This window comes from Fukomys damarensis, unplaced genomic scaffold, assembly GCF_012274545.1.
Source record: "Fukomys damarensis isolate Sample0158 unplaced genomic scaffold, DMR_v1.0_HiC HiC_scaffold_4, whole genome shotgun sequence".
Classification (NCBI taxonomy): domain Eukaryota; kingdom Metazoa; phylum Chordata; class Mammalia; order Rodentia; family Bathyergidae; genus Fukomys; species Fukomys damarensis.
This window is the reverse complement of record NW_022900916.1, coordinates 47049807-47061111: the sequence shown is the minus strand read 5'-3', so window position 1 is coordinate 47061111 and position 11305 is coordinate 47049807. Positions and strand designations below refer to the sequence as shown.

The window sequence follows — 11305 nt, the reverse complement described above, 5'->3', positions numbered from 1 at the left end:
GCGGAAGCAACAGCTGCTTTGGTCAGTGGGGATCCCTCTAGATTATGGCGATTCTCTCACAACCCAGCGAGCTCTTCCAATTCCATGGGTTAATCCTTTCATTCTAACCTGATCCTGACAGCTTTGCCCACTGACACTGATCAAGCAACCATAACTTGGCAGTCATCACCTGACTTACTTGCCTGTTGTGCACATTGCTGTGTTATTTGCTATGTCAAGGGCCCGATTTGCTGGCTTATGTCCTATTTAACATTACTCCTGGATCTGATGTCCTTGTATCAAATGAGGATATGCACAAATTTGCCTGACTATATTTTCCATTTAGAGACTGAGTCTATGCAGAGGGGAGGAGACAGGTAGTTGTCATCACTGGATAACAGATGGGTACTTCTAGCTTAAGCTCACAGATCCCTCAGCAAAGTGGAAAGGTACTTGGTAAAACTGGCCAGGAAATAACCTCAGCAATTACATCTGAGCACTTAAAAATACAATGTTTTAGAAGTAAATCAAATTTTGCTAACTTCTAAAACATACTAGGGAGGCCCTGTAGCTGTTTTTTATTTCCAAATTTACACACCAATTTTTTCATCTTTTTCTGTTCTTTTCTGAAACAGCAGACTATTTTTTAATGACAATGAGGACTTGTTTAGATCAAAAAATGGGTGAAGAAAAAATTACAAGTATGCACAAAAAGGAAACTCTTTCTGTGGGAAAACTGTACAAATTTCTGTGAGTTAATTGTGGAGGCAGTATAAACTATTGATTTCATTTAGAAAACCTGACTCCAGATATCGTGGGTATGAATTATAGAGGTACAGTCATTAGTTATGAGAATTTGTGAAATTATAAAACTTTAAATTATCCTTTCTTCACCTAATAAATGGGCATATTATTAAGTAAAGAACCATAGGGTTCTTGGGGAAAATTCACTACATTATGAAAGTTCTTGAAAGAGTGGCTAGGCCAAAATAATAAGAATTTTGTACATTCAATGTTAATAAAATGCCTATCTTCTAAAGTAAATATATAACTGTTTTTCTTATCACATCAAATATTGTGAAGAGGTATGACTTTAAAAAATGACAATAATATTGCTCTAAATCACACTTAATAATGGTGCCTTAAAAAAATACTTTGAAGAGACAGGATTATTTAATGCCTTCCTTTGTAAAGCAGTCTGTACAGTTTATTTCCTTGTGGTTTCTATTAGGATTTTTAAAGGATGTTTGTTGTTATTACATTGCTGATAAGGAAAATGTTTCCACAAGTATTATATATTCCCAGATGTCTCTAATGGCCAAAGGAAATATCACACCTCCTTATATTTCTTTGTAATAATTTTCCCTTTGAGTCTATATTGTTCAGATTTTATTTTTACAACCTCTATAGGGATGCTTTCTGTGTGTAGAAATTATGTAAGTCAGATATTCACTTACATCTAGGTATCCCCCCAAAGCCTCGTGTGCTCACGGGTGAAACTTTTGGGAGGTGGCTGGATCTAGGGTGTGTGAATATGGATTAAGGGTGCATGATAACTAAATTAATTCACTGATCGGGTTATCATAATTCCGGGTGTAGGTAATGGGAAGGCCCCTGGGTGTGAGTGGCACCAGCCAATAGGCTTCTAGCCAGAATGGAAAAAAGGGAAAGGGAAGCTTGCTACTAGCTGCTTCTTGGCTCTTGACTGCCATGCTTGGCTTGCTTTTCCTCTGCGATGCTCCTCTGCTGTCCATTGCCTTGGACACAGCCAACTATGGACTGAAACCTCTGAAAAATGTGAGCTGAAATAAATCTTTCCTCCCTTAATTTTGGGTGTCAGATATTTAGCCCCAGCAAAAAAAAATAATTAAGATAGCTAAGCATAATTATAAATTAGTGCTTTCTAAACTTTTCATCCCAAATGCTGCTAAAAGAATTTGTGCATCCTTGGAACTGGGATTTCAGTTCAAATAGTTACTTTAAAACCTACGTTTTCATCTGCATCTCTCGAATGACCAGGGCTGTGGAACATTTTTTCATATATTTACTTGCTGCTTTTATTTCTTTGTCTGATAAATGTCTATTCATTTCAGATGCTCATTTTTGAATTGGGTCTTTATATTTGGAGGGGTGATTGTTTTGAGTTCTTTATATATTCTAGATAATAGACCTTTGAGAAGCAGCTTGTCAAATTTTTTTCCTACATTGTAGGTTGTCTCTTAGTTCTGCTGATGGTTTCTTTTGCAGTGCAGAAGCTTTTTAATAAGATGAGATCCCAGTTGTTGATTCTTTCTGCTAGTTCCTGTGCTACTGAGGATTTGTTCATAAAGTCTTTTCCTATGCCAATGTCTTCCAGAGTTCTGCCTAACTTACCTTCCAGCAAGTCTAATGTTTCTGTTTTAATATTTAGATCTTTAATCCAATTGGATTTTAATTTAGTGCATGGTGAAAGATAAGGGTCCAGTTTTAATCTGTGGCAGGTTGAAATCCAGTTTTTCCAACACCATTTATTAAAGAGGCTATCTTTCCTCCACTGAGGATGGTCAGCTCCTTTGTCAAAGATGAGGTAGCTGAGTACATCTGGATTTGTTTTGTGTCTTCCAGTCTGTTCCACTGATCTTCAGTACTGTTTCTTTGCCAGTACCATGCTGTTTTTATCACAGTGGCTTTGTAGTATAGTTTCAAATTGGGAATTGTTATACCCACTGCCATGTGTCTGTTGCCTAGGATGGCTTTTGCTATTCTAGGTTTCTTATCCTACCTCACCCCACAAAGAATGGCTGCTATCAAGAAATCACACAATAACAAATGTTGGCAGGGTTGTGGGGAGAAAGGAACCCTTCTCCATTGTTGGTGGGAATGCAGACTGGTGCAACCACTGTGGAAATCAATATGGAGATACCTCAAAGAGCTTGGGCTGGAGGTTCCATTTGACCCAGCCATCCCTCTGCTGGGTATCTTTCCAAAAGAACTAAAAGAATCATATCACAGTGATGTATGTGCACCCATGTTTATAGCAGCAGAGTTTTTATAGCTAAAACTTGGAAAAAGCCCATTTGCCCATCAGTTGGAAACTGGATAAAGAAGATGTGGCTTTTTTATAAAATGGAATATTACTCAGCCATAAAGAATGAGAAAATAGATTCATTCATAGAAAAATAGATACATATTGAATATATACTCCTAAGTGAAATAAATAAGTCACGCATGTAAGTACCAAATAGTTTCTCTGGTGTGAATAAACTGCAATAATACATAAGATCCTAATAAGAGTACTGACATGGTGAAATGGGAAGAAAGGGGCTAAAGGTGTAGGGAAGGTGGGATGGATAGGGGAAGGGTAAAAAGGGCAAAGAAAAAAATGTGACATAAAGAAAAGATGGAAATAAAGTGCTTGTAGATGGGGAGGGGACGAGGGGGTAAAGGGAGGGCAGGGACAAGAGGAAAAAATGTGAACCAAGATCTGTCATGTAGAGGAACAAGATCCCAACAATGAATATAACTGTACTGTATCCCTAAAATGTATCAATAAAGTCAATTAAAGCTGAAAAAAATAAAACCAAGTTTTCAAATTTCCTATTTTTGTTTAAAAAAGTATATGAAAGCACACTTTTTAAAGTATGTACATATATTTGTTATGCTTTATTATATACATAAATTTAAATTACTTGGTTTCATGATTGATATTTACCTCCAAAACTTGAGATATAATCGACATTTTAGGCTGATGAGATATATTTATCCTAAGGCTTTGACAAACTTTATCAAACTGCATATGTTAGGTGAAAAAAAAAAGATAATAGGTGAACTATCTGTAGTGACCTTACTAGTTTCTCTTCTTCTTAAAGACTTACTTGTTACCCTAGCACCTTATTCCTAATTGTATATTCTCTGCAGATTCTTCACAACCTATACCAAGCTTTCATATTTTTCCTAATAATCAAATCACTGACACTACCTAAAGGGAAAAGAGCGCTCTAATCAACTAGTAAATGTTGAATGTTTACAACTGTGGTTCATTTGAACTTTTCTGAACTTCTCATTGGTGTCTACATTTTTAAGGAAAGGTGCCAAAGTTAGTCATGTGTGTGTGTGTGTGTGTGTGTGTGACTAATTTGACTAATTTGTGACACATATGTGATATATAGGATACATGTATGACTTATATATGACATAGTAACATATGTATGACCTATATGGCACATATATATTTTATCTTGCACATTTCATATACTCGTTTTGTTTTGGAGATTGAATTCTAGATTTTATGTCATGAGGCAGTTAGTGGCACCACTGATCTAAATCCCCAGCCCTCACCATGCACATCTCAACCTTCTATTATAACTACTAGTTCTGTGAGGAAGACATAAAAAATTCTAGTTTCCTTGCCCATTTATTCTATACTCAACTCCTGTTTTCTCTCCACTACTCCAACTCTTTCATCTTTCTCTCCTTAACTACTAATTTAAATAAGTTTAAGATTCACTATACAGGTATACCTAGACATAGAAATTTGTTTTATTTTTTTAACAAAGAGATATATAAGAAAGAAATTCTCTCATAATTAGCTCTCAGGACAAGTTTTTATAGCTGTGAAAGACTATTGCACGTAAGAGAAACTAAAGAAACTCACATTCAGTTAGTGAACACAGTGATTCTATGCTTATAAAGTTCTCTGATAAACCAGTGGAGAGTTTTTAAATGTCATGGTCACTCTGATTGATAGCATAGCTGAGACTTTGAAATAGTGAAATAGTAAGAAATATCTCTGCAAGAGAAATGTTGATCCCTACCATTATTTTTTTATTTTAGTGGTACATGTTTGTAGTACATAATGTTTATATTTCTTCTGTGGTGCTGTTACATGTCCATAACACATTTTAATTCCTCTTTCATCTCCTTTTTCTCCCTTATTGTTCTCTTCCTGTCATCTCTTGATCCTCTTCATATTTAAGGAAGATCTATCTCCCTATTTGCAGTACCTATCTTTTATTGGCTACTCACTGCAAATTATCCTTCATAAGCCTCCTGAGTGCTGGGATTACAAGTTTGAACCACCATGCCAGTCTGAGTTAGATTTATAACTTGCAAAGCAAAGTTGGTCACAGTGTACCTTCTGCTGCTACTTTTGGACTTTTATTTTATCCAGAAATTCATTAGATAGGAACTAATACAATCGGTATCACTACCTTTCCTACTTTTTTATTGAACTCTTTATTTTGTTCTTATTCTAGTTTTTGTCATTTCTTGGAGGGATTTGCATTGTTAAAATTTTTTCCTTTAAAAATCTATTTCTTCATATTCAATATCACTCTTATTTTTATATTTTATTATATTTTATTTTTTTGGTACCAGGGATCAAACTTGAGAGCTTGTGCTGTGAAGCAGGTGACAGAACCACTGAGCTAAGTCCCCGGCCCCCCAACTCTAATTTTTAAAAGAAAATTAGATCTGAAATAAAAATAAAGGTTTATTTATGTTGGATTGAAATTATCTAACATAACCAAATTTATTTTGAACTGAAATACTGTTCATCACAATATGTTATTATAGAGAAGGTGATGTTATATTTTGAAAAATTCCAGGCTTTACCATGAATCCTGTATTTAAACTAATAATTTCACATTCGCTGAGCTGAGTTTTGGTGCCTGTCTGGCACGGAGCCTGGTACATACTTTGCCATTTAATGCATAATTTTGAATGTATTTGGAGCTCTAAAACTACCAATTAAATCAATTTAAAAGCAAATTTTTATACTAAATTTTTCTCTTTTTTTTTTGGTACCTGGGATTGAACTCGGGTCCTTGAGCTTGCAAGGCAGGCCACTGAACCGCTGAGCTAAATCCCCAGCCCTATACTAAAATTTTCTCAAGGGTCTTGAGAGGAAAAGGAAGCAGGTTGTGTTTGATAAAGATGAAGAGGCAGTAGAATTATAAATCTTTCAGTAGCATAGTATTGTGATGGTCCTTTCAGAAAATATCAGCATATTGCTTTTCTGTTGTTATTTTGTTTAATTTTTTTGACTTTCTATTTGCTTTACAAGTGCTTAAAAATTCAGCACGCAAAATTGTAATATTATAGTTGAAAAGGTTCACAATTTAAAGGTCTGTACATTCTGAGGGCCACACTAAGTGGTAGTACTGTGCCAACTTCATGTGAAGTCTTATTGCTCAGGGAGTGAAATGTGCAGATATTGGTTTCAATGTTCATAAGCAGTGTTCCAAGATGGTCCCAAATGACTACAAGCCAGACTTGAGAAGGTGTACAGTTGTAACCTCACGATGCTGGGGAAAGCACACATCACTAAGTGACCCACGGTGGTGGACATGTGCATCAGAGAGAATGAGTCCAGAGGTCGTAATTATGAAGGACTCTACTGAGTATCAGGATTGAGTGACCTAATTGAAGATGTCAAGATGGCCTTTGACAGAGATTGTAAGAAAGTAGATATGTCTGTGAACATGTATGAAGATATCAACATTATCACTGTTGCACTTTAACTGTACTTTGAGGATTTGCCAATTCCACTAATAACATACAATGCCTACCCTAAATTCAAGTCTGCCAAAACTATGGATCTTGACTATCAATTGGAAACCCTTCACAAAGCCCTGAAACTAGTGCCGCCTGCTCAGTGTGAAACCCTGCAGTACCTCCTGGCACAACTAAAGAGAGTGACTGTCCACAAAAAGGAGCATCTTATGAATGTGGAGAGCCTTGTAATCACCTTTGGTCCAACTCTTATGAGGTCCTGAGAACAAGATGTGCAGGTGCACTGAATGATATAAGACATCATAGACTGGTGATGGAGCTGCTTATCAAAAATGAAGACATTCTATTTTAAATTGTTAATTTGAAGAAAACAAATGCTTTACAGATGAAGAATGTTTTATAGTAATTTAATTGGCTACATTACCTGAATTATTTCTTGGTTAGTAGTTTGGACAAATAACCAGATGAAAATGAAGGAACTGTCATTTTTGTAGTGCCACTCTGCTGTCCTTGTAAAACAGTGAATACATGTTTTCTTGTTCTAGTAATCCTGTTTATCATGTTACAAGAAACTCAAGCTATATTTCATGATTACCCCATTTGGTAAGGCAACCCCATGCAACAAACACAGACTGCACCTGCTCCGCCTCCATCCCGGGTAGCCTGTGGTTGTAGCCCAGCATGTTTCACAGGGTAAACCTGTTGTGATTTTGCTTTTGGGGTCCATGTCATTGGTTTCTGCTGCTTGTACAAACATGCACCACATATGGATAAACTGCACCCCCTGCTGTTACATTCCCATAGACAATATCATCATACACTGATTTTTCACAAACTATTTCTAGTTTCTCTCAAGCTCTTCTCTAACATGGTACTTTTTCCCAGCAAAAACAAAATGTGCTTTCAGATTTGTTACTTTAACAATTTATCCTATCAATAAAATGTACAACCAAGAGCATTCTGTCAAATATTTGGTTTTCAGCTGTAATTTTGTATTTTTATCTGGCATGCATTAATTAATTTACTAAATTTGGTTTTTGGAAATAAAAAATTATTTTCAATTATATTTCTTCTATTTATTACAGAGAATTCTCCAGAGCATGGATCAAGTAAACTATTTTATAATTCAAGACATGTATTTATGAATTATGGCTATTCAATTTTAATTTTATCCTTATAAATGATTTTTAAAATAGCAATTTGATTTGTTTCATAAGTTTAATTCATCAAATTTCAACAAATTTTAAAGTCTCTAGAGGAATGCCAGTTTATAAATTATAACAGTATTCTTCCTTGCATGTATGCCTATTAATTTATTTCATTTAGCATTTATATCTCGACTACTTTCATAATCATACTTTCAAGAACTGAGTTACCTAAGTGCCATGTTTTCTTTTATTTAAGCTATATTTTTGTTTCATAGTTTTAAAAATAAAAGCATCTTTATAAGAAAAAAATGTTTATGCTAAGTAGATTCTATTTTCTCCCAAAAGGTTTTAGAAACTAAAACAAACATGTTACTTACTTTATGCCATTCTCATTCAGACAGGAAAATAATGAATAATTAACTTTGCCAGTAGCTTTAAAAGTTGCTTTTTAATAAGAAATACAAGTCATAAAGTAAGTATCTTAATTTCAATTAATTAGCACATTTTCATTATTCTATGAAGCCTTTAATATTGTTGTGAAATTCCAAAACAAATATAATTTGGAGCATCCAGCGGAAGGCAGAAGGCAGACTTCTAGGACAGCTGCTCGAAGATCTGTTCTCCCTCAGTCCTGCCTGGGACCAAAAGGTGAGGACTGGGTAGCCACGCCCTCACTCTGCCTGCACCGCACCAACACCCAGTGGAAGGTGGAGGTCTGGGACAGCCGCTCTGAGATCCTTTCTCCCTCCAGCCTGCCTGGGCCCAATCAGTAAGGACTAGCTTGCCACGCGGGTTCCCCTTCAACACCCCTGTCCCCCATCCCACCCAACCCCCTTCTCTCAAGCTCCTGATTGTGGCAGTCCTTGGATCCACTCTCAAGAGTCACAGGTGCTAATAAAGGGCATTTTTCTGAGCTCCAGACTTTGGAAATCTTCAAAGAAAGGGCAGAGGGAAACTATTGTAGAACTTAGAGCAGTTCAACCCTGCAGGAGGTCAGGGAGCTCAATTTGGGCCTTCCAGCCCAAAATCAGGATGCATCTCAGGGGTCTGCTATTAGCTAGTTGAGATCAAAGGACTTCGATCTGCACATGGCTGAGCACATTGTATATTATGACAGCAGAGATATTAGTCAGAAAGAGGCCTTGCAAATTCTTTTTCTTCTTTCTTTTCCTCATTCCTCTCTGCAAATTCTTTCTTATTTCTGTCCTCTTTGTCCAACTCAGTCACTTGCTCCCCCATATTATTCCTCAACTCCTTTTCTGTTCTTGTTCCTGCCCTAACTCGGATTTCTTCTTTTATCATTTTTTCTTTTTTCTTTATATTCTTTTCTTCCCTCATTTTCCTTCACTCAAGGGTCAGTAGTTTCAAAGAAAAGTCAGCCCATATTACTGTTAAATTGTTATATTCTTGTCCTTATTCTTGCACTCTTTCTAGCCCTTTTTACTTTAACACTTTCCTAAAGATTGGATGGTCACCCTATGTCCTCTGGCTTCACTTGAAACCTTCTCCGATTCTTTTACTTATCTCCTCCTCTCATCCTAACTGTTTAAGCCCCCATCCTAAATGGTAAAGATGCTATATTGAAGAGTTCATTCACTGCAAACATATTTTGGACTCCTTCTTGATTTTAATTTAATTCACATGGTTTAAAGGTGATAGATTAATAACTACCACAAGTGGTCAATTTGTAAGTTGTGCTTGATCCTATTGTGTTGCAGATTGTATTAATAGGGCTAAAGGATTGTGATTGATTTAATGAGTTGTCTTCTCTGATATGAAAATGAGAATGCCTATGAGTCATTCATTAGAGAATCAAAAGGTAAAGCACAACTATATCAGATAGATTTAAGTAATAATTCAGGAATTAAACCAAAGACAGCCGACAACAAAAATAAAAATGAGAAAACACTTAAGCAAGACACAAAGACAGACTTCCAGTTCACCAATGGCAAATAGTAGGGCAAATGAAGTTGAAAAGGCTGACAGTGAACCACCAGGACACACAGAACACATAGCAGAGGAAGTAACAAAATAGATCAATCAGTCGCTAGAAAAATTCAAAACAGAAATAATATCCCAGATAACCATAGGGATGGTGAGCAAAATGAAAGTCATGATTAGAGACTCTAGAAAAGAAACTGACAAAAAAAAAGTTTAGCTCAGTATCAGGATAGAAGCCATGTAGGCCCAGCTTAAGAAAGAAATGGAAACAATGAATGCCCAACATAGGAAAGAAATGGAATCCTTGAATCAGATTCAAACAGATATCCAGGAGATTAAAAAACTTTATTGAAAGTTTTCACAGCAGAAAAACAATTTGAAGATAGAATTTCATATATAGAAGATAGGATTACAGTCAGTGACCATGAAAAGAGAGCTCTCTTAAAATCAGTAAGGGGTCATGAGAAATTGATCCAACAACTCCTACATGATGCAAAGAAGAATGACAAAAGACTCATAGGAATCCAAAACTACCAGGAGAAAATACAAATGACTTAAAAAAGCTGTTCACGGAATTGATGACAGAAAACTTCCCAAACAGAGGGGAAGAATTTGACATACAGATAAGTGAGGTATATAGGACTCCAACTAGCCACGATAAAAAAAATCTACACCTAGACATATAATATTCAAGATTCTAGAAATCCAAGAGAAGAACAAAATACTACAAGCAATAAGAGAAAGAAACAAATCAAGTGCAAAGGAAAGCCCATCAGAATTACAACAGAATTTTCAACACACCCCCAGGTCAAAGAGAGCCTGAAATGATGTATTTCAAGCCCTAAAATAATACAACCTCCAACCTAGACTAATGTATTCTGCAAAACTTTCTTTCAAAATGGATGGGGAAATAAGATACTTCCATGACAAAGAACACCTAAGAAACTTCATGAATACCAAAGCAGCACTACAAGGAACTCCAAACAATATCCTAGAAAAAGACAATAAAGGTCACAACACCATAAGGCCCAACAGAGCAACAAATGGGGAAGGCAAGAAAGTAAAAGGAAATGGGGAAAAAGTAAAAAGAGTCAACAGAAGGACAATAACATGACAATAATAAGTCAGTACATATCAGTTATAACCATCAATGTCAATGGCCTCAATTCTCCAATTAAGAGAAACAGACCGGCAGAATGGATTAAGAAGCAAAAGCCAACTATATGATGTATACAAGAAACACACCTAGTGCAAAAAGAAGCCCATAGACTGAAAGTGAAAGGATAGAAAATAGTTCTCTATGTGACAGGAAAACAGAAAAAAGCAGGAGTATCTATCTTATTTGCAAATAAAGTAAATTTCAAACCAAAACTGATTGAAAGAGACAAAGAAGGTCACTACAACCTTATAAAGGGAATAATTCAAGAGGAAGAGATGACAATCATAAACATATATGCACCAAATATTAATGCCCCCAACTAGATAAAAGCAATATTAGGAAACATGAAAAACCAAATAAGCACTAATACAATTTTAGTAGGGGATCTAAATACCCCACTATCACAAATAGGCAGATAATTTAGGCCAAAATTCAACAACAAAATACTAGAACTGAACCAAGGTTTTGGACATATGGACTTAATAGATGTCTATAGAGTGTTCCACCCCACAAAATCAGAATATACATTCTTTTCAGCTGCACAGGGGTCATTCTTCAAGATAGACCACATACTAGCTCATAGAAC

At 35.8% G+C, this 11305-nt stretch overlaps 1 pseudogene; it reads left to right on the top strand.

Moving 5' to 3' along the window:
* Positions 1-6068: 6068 nt before the first annotated feature.
* Positions 6069-6823, top strand: LOC104860668 (annotated as a pseudogene).
* Positions 6824-11305: the final 4482 nt, after the last annotated feature.